At 34.3% G+C, this 9,135-nt stretch overlaps 1 non-coding gene across 1 annotated transcript; it reads left to right on the top strand.

Moving 5' to 3' along the window:
- The first annotated feature begins 8,276 nt into the window (after positions 1-8,276).
- LOC134365282 (U4 spliceosomal RNA) lies at positions 8,277-8,414 on the top strand. The gene has a single exon (XR_010021989.1). It is a non-coding gene; the product is annotated as a U4 spliceosomal RNA (small nuclear RNA).
- Positions 8,415-9,135: the final 721 nt, after the last annotated feature.

Genomic DNA, 9,135 nt, shown 5'->3' with positions numbered 1-9,135 from the left:
GCCATATGGAACCCCTCAATTTTGGGGGTTGCCTCTGCAGGGGCAGGGAAGGTTAGAACATTGCATAGGAAATATGAAGGGCTGGGCCTAGAAGTAGTTTCCATCGCTTCCTACCATTACTCTTTGCGGCTCCTTTTCTATTGGTTTTTATCAGTGACATGTGGTGGTAAAAACAACTGCAGTTATTTTTTCAGAAAAAGTTCTTTTTTTCTTCAGCTTTTTAAATTGTAATTTAAAAAGCATATGACATAAGATTTACCATCTTAATGATTTTTAAGTGTACAGTTCAGTACTATTAAGTATATTCACATTGTTGTGAAATGGATCTTTAAAATGTTTTCATCTTGTAAATCTGAAACTCTACAGCCCTTAAACAACAACTTCCCCTTCTCCCCTTACCCGAGCCCCTGGTAACTACCATTCTACCTTCAGTTTTGTAAGAACCCAAATGCCCCAAGGGATCACACCGAGGAATGTAAGAACCCAAATGCCCCAAGGGATCACACCCTGATCACATAAGTCCTTCTCAGCCACACCCCATCATGGCACTGGTTGCCCTCTAAGTAGGGATTGTATTTTAAGCCAGTCAGCCTTCCCTAGAAGCCCTATATATATATGTGTGTGTGCCGCCTAATAAACGAGCTCTCTCCAGTGGATCGTCATTTGGGTTCTTACAGGTTTCTATGAATTTGACTACTTTAGATATTTCATATAAGTGGAATCATGCAGTATTGGTCTTTTTGTGACTAGTTTAGTTTACTTAATATAATGTCCTCAAGGTTTACCCATGTTGAGACATGTGACAGGATTTCATTCCTTTTGAAGGATGAATAATATTTCATTGTATGTATATACCACATTTTATTTGTCTGTTCATCTGTCAATGAACATCTGGTTACTTTCACTTCTTGGCTGTTACGAAAAGTGCTGCTCTGAATATGGGTGTTCAAATATCTCTTCACGATCCTTCTTTCAATTCTTTTGGAAATATACCCAGAAGTGGGATTTCTGGATTATATTTTAGTTCTATTTTTAATTTTTTGGGAAACTCTGTACTGTTTTCCATAGCAGTTGCGCCATTTTACAATCTCAACAACAGTGCACAAGGGTTTCAATTTATCTTCATTCTCACCAACACTTGTTGTTTGTTGTTGTTGTTGTTGTTTAGCCATCCTAATAGGCGTGAGGGTACAGCTTATTGTGGTTTTGATTTGCATTTCATTGACGGTTAGTGAAGTTGAGCATCTTTTCTTGTGTTTGTTGGCCATTTATATATCATCTTTAGAGAAATGTTTATTCAAGACCTTTGTCCATTTTTTAATTAGGTTACTTGACTTTTTATTATTGAGTTGTAGGAGTTCTTTATATATTCTGAATATTAGCCCCTTATCAGATATATGATTCAAAAATATTCTCTCACATTTTACAGGCTGCCTTTTCACTCTGTCAGTTGTATCCTTTGTTTTTGTTGTTGTTGTTGTTTTGTTTTTTGATGCACAAAAGTTTTTAAGGTCGATACAATTCCATTTGTCTGTTTTTGCTTTTGTTGCCTGTACTTTTAGTGTCATATCTAAGAAATCATTGTCAAAACTGATGTCATAAAGCTTTCCTCCTGTTTTCTCTAGGAGTTTTATAGTTTTGTTTTTTATACATTTGACCAAGGATTAATAACAAGAATATGCAAGGAACTCGAACAACAGCAAAAAGCAAGTAACCCAATTAAAAAATGGGCAAAGGGGCTGAATAGGCATTTCTCAAAGGAAAATATATGAATGGCCAACAGACACATGAAAAAATGCTCAATATCACTCAGCATTTGGGAAATGCAAATCAAAACCACTTTGAGATACCATCTCACTCCAGTTATGATGGCTAATATCCAAAAGACTGAGAATGACAAATGCTGGTGAGGAGGTGGAGAAAAAGGAACCCTCCTACGCTGTTGGTGGGAATGCAAAATGGTTCAGTATTTATGGAAAATGGTAGGGAGGTTCCTCAAACAATTACAGATAGATCTACCATATGACCCAGCTATTCCACGGCTGGGTATATACCCAGAGGAATGGAAATTATTGTGTCAAAGGGATACCTGTACTCCCACGTTTATTGCAGAGCTATTTACAGTAGCCAAGAGTTGGAACCAGCCTAAATGCCCATCATCGGATGAGTGGGTAAGGAAAATGTGGTATATCTACACAATGGAATACTACTCTATTAAAAAAAAATGAAATACTACCATTTGCAGCAACATGGATGGACTTAGAGAAAATTATATTAAGTGAAATAAGCCAGGCACAGAAAGAAAAATACTGCATGTTCACCCTTTTTTTGTGGTAGCTAATAAAAATAAATAAGTAAATATACAAATGAATGGTGGCAGGGGGGAAGGGAAGAAGACACAACAATCACAGCAATTCCTTGATCTTGTTAAGACAAGTGAACAGATATGATGTTGATGGGGGTAGGGGAAAGGGAGGAAAGAAAAGGAGGAATTGGTAAGAGGACATGAAAATCAACTATATTGTATATTGATAAATTAAAATAATAAAAAAGGAGTTTTATAGTTTTGTATCTTACATTTAGGTCTTTGATTCCTTTTGAGTTAATTTTTGTATATGGTGTAAGATAACAGTCCAACTGTATTCTTTTGCTTGTGAATATCCAATTTTCCTAGCACCGTTTGTTGAAGAGACAGACTGTTCTTTCCTCATTTAGTGGTCTTGGCACTATTATTGAAGACTTTTTGACCATATATGTCAGAGTTTATTTCTGGGCTCTCTATTCTATTCTATTGGTGTATTTTCAGATATGTTTTATAAGTGATTTATTCCTTTATTTTCTTGCTCACTCTTAGTATAATGGTGGCCACCTTAAGACAATTTGGAACAATCTGAAAATGTTTTAATTTTATTTTTTATTGTGAAGGATAGTTTTACTTGGTATAGAATTGTTGGATGATTTTTTTTTTTTTTCTTTCAGCTCTTTGGACATGTTTTTCCACTTTCTTTGGGTCTCCATTGGGACCAAATGTTTGAAGAGAAGGCAGACATTAATTGTATTGATGCTCCTTTCTAAGTGATGAGTTCTTTTTCACTTACTGTTTTCAAGGTTTTCTCTTTGTGGTTGGTTTTTAAGTTTGTCTATGATGTGTCTAGGTGTGGATCTTTTTGTGGTTATACTTGCAATTTGTTGAGCTACTTGGATATGTGTATGAATATTTTCATCAAATTTTGGCAGTTTGGGCCATTATTTCTTCAAACATTTTTTCTGCCCTTTCTCTTTCCTATCCTTCTAGAACTCTCATTACATGTATTTGGTGTGCTTGATGTTCTTTGAGGCTCTCTCTGTTCATTCATCTTTCATCTTTTTTCCTTCTTCAGATCATTTATGGAAAGTCTCTATTTGAGGAGTCATATTTTAGTTTAATTTTTAAAACATGATTTTATTTAGTTCATTGAACATAATCATATTAGCTTTTCTTACATCTTTGACTGTTAAATTCAATGTGTGGTGAATTCAGAGACAATTTCTATTGACTGATTTTTTTTTTCTTAATGTGGGACACCCTTTCTTGTTTCATAATTTTTTGCTTTTTTTGTACTTAAATTTTTGATCCTCTGGATATTTTTAATGGTCTGTTATGAAATAGAGACTAACAATTTTACTTTAATTTCTTCCACAAAAAAGCATTCAGTTATCTCAATGCCCGTATTGCATGAGTGCCATGAATATTCCATTTTATGCTTTCTGAAATGAAATGGGACTTTTATCTGTATTAATTTCCTTGTGTGTGTGGATCTGATTCTGTTGGTATTCTCTTTTACCCCATTGACACATTTGTTTATATCCATGCCAGGACTACATTATTTTAATTACAGTAGATTTATGTATTTTGCTTAATCTGAAATAATAAGTACTTTTCATCACTCTCATTTTTCAAATTTTTTCCATTTTTATATTCAGTTTTTCTAATAAAAATTAGAATTCAGTGGTCAAGTACCAGAAAGTGGTCTGTGGAATTTGGTGGACATTGTTTTTATTGTTCATTTTATTACAGGAGTATTTGTGAATTTAAAATATTACTTTAAAAATATTTGCAATATAATTTAATATTTTATTTTATATTTTTACTTTATTCCCCTTTTACACATATCTGGTTATGTTTATTTCTGTTTGTTTATTTATTTTTAGCCACTAAAAGTAGTTTTTCCCCATTGTACATTCTAACTAGTTCTTGATGGAATATAGGATTTTGTAGTAATTATCTTGTATTTATTTACCTCACTAAATTTTCTTATTATTTAACTCCTTTTTCTGTTATCTATCTTACATTTTCTAGTTAGAAAACCAAGTTATTGTCAAATAATTATATTTTTATTTTGAAAATATATACTGCATTATATATTATTCCTTCATGACATTGGCTTGAATCCCTAAAATCTATCAGCTAATACTTTTTCAAGCAGGCAACCTTACATTGTTTCTGGTTTCACTGAGAATTTCCTTAGTGCTTAACCATTAGCATCATATTAACTGTTTGGTTAAAGCAGCAAATATTTATCTTACTTATTCTCTCAATTCTTAGTTTACTGAGAGTGGTTTTAGTCTTTTATTTTTTGCTTTTGGTATTTCTCAGGAATAAATCTTGAATTTTTTCAAGGGATGTGGGCATTCATTAAGAACGATCAAATTTCTTTTACTAAATTCACTAGGTTATTAATGAATTTTATTTCATATTTTGTAATGTTTAAGACATTTTTCCCTCTCTGAGGACATGAAAATAGTCTTATGTTGTTTTCTAAAAGATTTATATTTTTCTTTCACGTTTATATCTTCAATCACCTAAATTTGATCTTTTTCCTGTCCTGTGAGATAAGGGTCCTGTTTCGTTTCTATCTTTAAGGATGCCCAATTGTCCCAGCATATATATTGCAAAATCTGTGCTTTTCCATTGATATTCAGAGCCACCTCTATTCATATAACAAATGCCCATATATGTAGGGTCTGTTTCTGGGGTATCTATTCTGTTTTGTTTGTTTCTGCCAAGTTCCCAGGGACACCACCAGTCTGGTACTGCTATAAACCACGTTCTAGGCTTGAAGTTTTTTGGATCATTCAGTGATGTGAATTTGGGCCGCCAATCTGTGTAAAGGCTGGCTTGTATTTTACGTTCACTCTCTCCATAGCCAGCACCCAAGGTGACTGAGCAATCTCCGGAGTGTGCTTTACACCTTTCACTCTTTGAGGTCCATGCTTTATTAGAGAAAGTGTAACCTGTCCATTCCTTGCTTGGAATAGACTTTATATTTCTACACGTTCTTCTGTGTTCTGCTCCTGGACATGCCACAAAAAGTGAAGTTTGAGCATTTTAAGAATTGGAGAATAAGTCCAGGACAAGAGTTGCTTTTGGCCTAAGCCTCCCTCCTATATTCACTTAGATTTGGCTTGAAAAGTCCTTACTATCTTGTCAGCTCTTCTATTTTTTTTTAAAGGTTTTTAAAAATTAATCTAGGATTTCTTTTTTCCAGTGGGAGGGTCAGTTGGAATAACTTATCTTTCAGATGAGGACTATTTTATAAGCTTTTTGTCAAATGTATAAGAAAATTGTAAAATCTTCTTTGACAGACAAATAAAATATTGGCCATCAAATATGAGTGCCATGGTGATGCTAATTCTCTTTTTCTTTGCCTTTAGCAGTACCTTCAGAGTTTCATTTTAATTCTTGTTATAATGTGTCTGGAAATGAAGTGCGGAAATGAAATAATGAGGAAAGATTCAGTTTTCAGATTGGGAGACTATTAACTGACATCCAAATGTAATTTAAATATTTAATCTTTATTGCAGTACATTTAACATCAAATTATTAAGACAATAATCTGGCTAAGCATGTTGGAAAGTGTTATTTTGAAAAAAAAAAATCCAGGATTAGATTGAATGTAGAGATATATAGTTTCTAAGTCATGGATCCTTCTGGTTTTAGACAAATTGAGTTTTTGTCCTGTACACCACTATAATCAGTGGTTAAGTACCAAAGATCATTTTTTCTCCTGCTTATGGCCATTATAGGTTCCTGAGTAGAAGACACAATAACAAACTGGTGTTCAATATAAATATGTGGAATGTTTTGAAAAGGCAAGAAAAGCCAATTAGGGTGATCTTTTTTGATGTAAAGTGATGGTGATCTGGAATGGTGATGGAGTTAAGGGGCTGATAAGTCTATATTTGAGAGAATTTAAAACAAAGCAACATATCTTGTTGACAGATGGGACAAAAATTTTCAAAGGGAATACTAAAAGAGGATTTTCATAATGCCACTGGAGGTGTTATTACTGTCAAGGGGAATCTTGTAGGTAATTAATTCATCATTTTATATTCTTTTAAAGCAAATAATAATTCAGTTTTAGGCATTTACATTTTCTTGATAGTTATTGTACAGCTATAATTGCATTTTTATGTTTCTTTTATTCTCTCTGTAGAATCTCCAAGAAGTAGGAAAACTCATCCAAATCCAGAATAGCCAGAAGAGGAAGAAGATGAAAATGTTCAAGCTCAAAGTGAAAACAGCAAATACACTCACTACTCCAAACTTGGATGAGATGAGAATGGGTGACTAGACCCTTAATGAAAAACTGAGACAGTTAGCTTGTCCTATAGAGTTAATGAGATGTTGGTTTTTATTCTGACAACTGGCTTTTGTTTCTATAATACAACATCCATTTTTAGGTCATATGCAAATCATTTTTTTAAAAGTATTTACCCTGTCCTCATTCTTTAAATTTTCTCTTCTCCAGTGTTTTGTGGATCTTAATCTACCAGATCCTCATTCATCAATGTAATTCAAAAGGTTCTCTGGTATCTTTATCAACTTTAAGAAAATCCCACATCTTTTTCAAGAGTTGCAATTTTATATTGCATTGCAATGAAATTGTAATATTAATAACTGTTAGTAGCATATGAAAAAGAGAAAATTAAAACCAATAAGGAATTAAATGGGAATAAAGTTAGTGGAAACGGCAAGGATAGATGCTCAGCGTAATACAAAGGGGAAGTATTTGACTGGGAAAATTTTATAAGTAGTAAATAAAGTAGCCTTCATTTATGAACAGATCTATGGCATTTTATTTAAAAATAGAGGCTGAATCTCTTCAGCCTGGCTCAAAATCTGATCAGGTTCATAGTCTAGGAAATGGAAGGTAAAACATCAATTTATAGAACATCCGGAATTTAACAGGAAAATCAAGCTTTGTGATGTTTTACAGAAACAAGTCATAATGGCAAGTTGTTTACACAAGGAATATAAAGAGAAAAAGAAAAGTTGCTTTTCAACAAGAAAGAAGAAAATAGCCATTAGAAACATTTCTTCCTATGTTAAAAAAAGTTTTGGTTAAGTGTTCCCTTTATTAGAGTGTTGGTTATTCTTTAGGCTTAGGGCTATGAAGGGAATATATGAGGCTGACTGTTCAAATGTATTGGTTAACATGTAATTATAAAAATTCTTCACATCAGCAGAGAAATTTTTTCTACTTTAAAATCATATCCCAATTTAAATGGCAAGAAATCCATTCTTGGATCAGAAAGACCATTCAAATGGCAAGAAATCCATTCTTGGATCAAGAAGACCATCATTTTTCTGTAAATCCGAATTCATTCTATAGGAAAGAATATAGGAAATTGTTATTATAATATAGGAAATTATGAAGGTACCAACCGAGTATTTGTTTCAAAATGTTATTTTGTTTCAAAATGTTACTGAACTAAGCATTTAGTTTAGGTTAGTCAACCTTAAAGGACAAATATATATATATATATATTTTTGTCTTTTTCGTGACCGGCACTCAGCCAGTGAGTGCACCGGCCATTCCTATATAGGATCCGAACCTGCGGCAGGAGCGTCGCTGTGCTCCCAACGCCGCACTCTCCCGAGTGCACCACAGGCTCGGTCCAAAGGACAAATATTTAATAGTGACTCTTGTGGGTGAAGTTTTGGAATTACTGGGACACAATGGAGCTGGTAAAAATACTTCTATTAAACTGATAACTGGTGCACAAAGCCAATTGCAGGAGTGGTATGTGACATATGAAGGAAGCAAGCTCATTGTGAGGGGAAATTTCATTTTAAATATTCATGGCATCCTTCTGCTACTCCTATGAGCAAATCAAATGATTTTAAACAATGAATAAATAGATGAAAGAATTTATAAAATTTTTCTTGTGTGCTCAAAAAATATTACAGCTTAATGACCACTTTTATCTCTTTTAGTGGAAGGGAGAATGGAAGCTTTGCATAGTGTCAGTATCATAGCCAATGAGGTTTATCCGAGGCATGCTTATTGCTAGCTGAAAACTCTTCACAGTGTCCCATCACGACGACTTGCAATATAGTCGGCATTGGCAATTTTTGACCATAGCTATGGAGACTGAACATTGTGCAGGGTTGGAGCAGAAACCGAAGGTGGATCTGACATTTGTTGTCATGTGTAGGTAGTATACAGGCAGCACAGCATCACTGAAGCAATAGGAAGACAACGGCCTCAAGTTCTTGGGGTAAAGCCCTCAGGAGAACGCATTGTGTCCCAACCTCACTATGAAAGAACACATGGAGTTGTATGCAGCCAAGAAAGGACTGGAGGAAGAGGATGCTGCTCTCAGCATTTTATGGTACAGAGAGAAGGCTCACTCACAGATTGTAGCTGGAAGAAGGGAGAAATATCCAATTTCTTCATTACGAATGGGAAGGAGACCATAAACAATGTCTTCAAATTTTCATGCAAATAAAATTGTTTAAAATCTGAAGAACCAAATCATATGATTTAGTAATTATGAGTATGTTAATGATCCTTAAGTACACTACTTTCAGATTTATAGTGCTTAAGGATTTCCATACTATTGTTTTAGTACATTTGCCATATACCTCATGCATAATCACACCATTTTTTGTCAAATTGATGGAAGCGCTCAAGCTGCAGAACCAGCTGAAGGTTCCTGTGAAGACCCTATCAGCAGCAATAAAGAGAATGGTAGGGGCAGGGCTCGGTGCTCCTTTGTGCACCCCACAGATGGGTGCTGGACAGTCTGTTCCTCTTGTTCCAGCTGAGCTTTGTGCTGAGCATCCTGCGGAACCTGTCGGTGGTTCTT

This window comes from Cynocephalus volans, chromosome 16, assembly GCF_027409185.1.
Source record: "Cynocephalus volans isolate mCynVol1 chromosome 16, mCynVol1.pri, whole genome shotgun sequence".
In the NCBI taxonomy this organism is placed as follows: domain Eukaryota; kingdom Metazoa; phylum Chordata; class Mammalia; order Dermoptera; family Cynocephalidae; genus Cynocephalus; species Cynocephalus volans.
The sequence above is the reverse complement of the archived record's forward strand: the minus strand, read 5'-3'. Positions and strand labels throughout refer to the sequence as shown.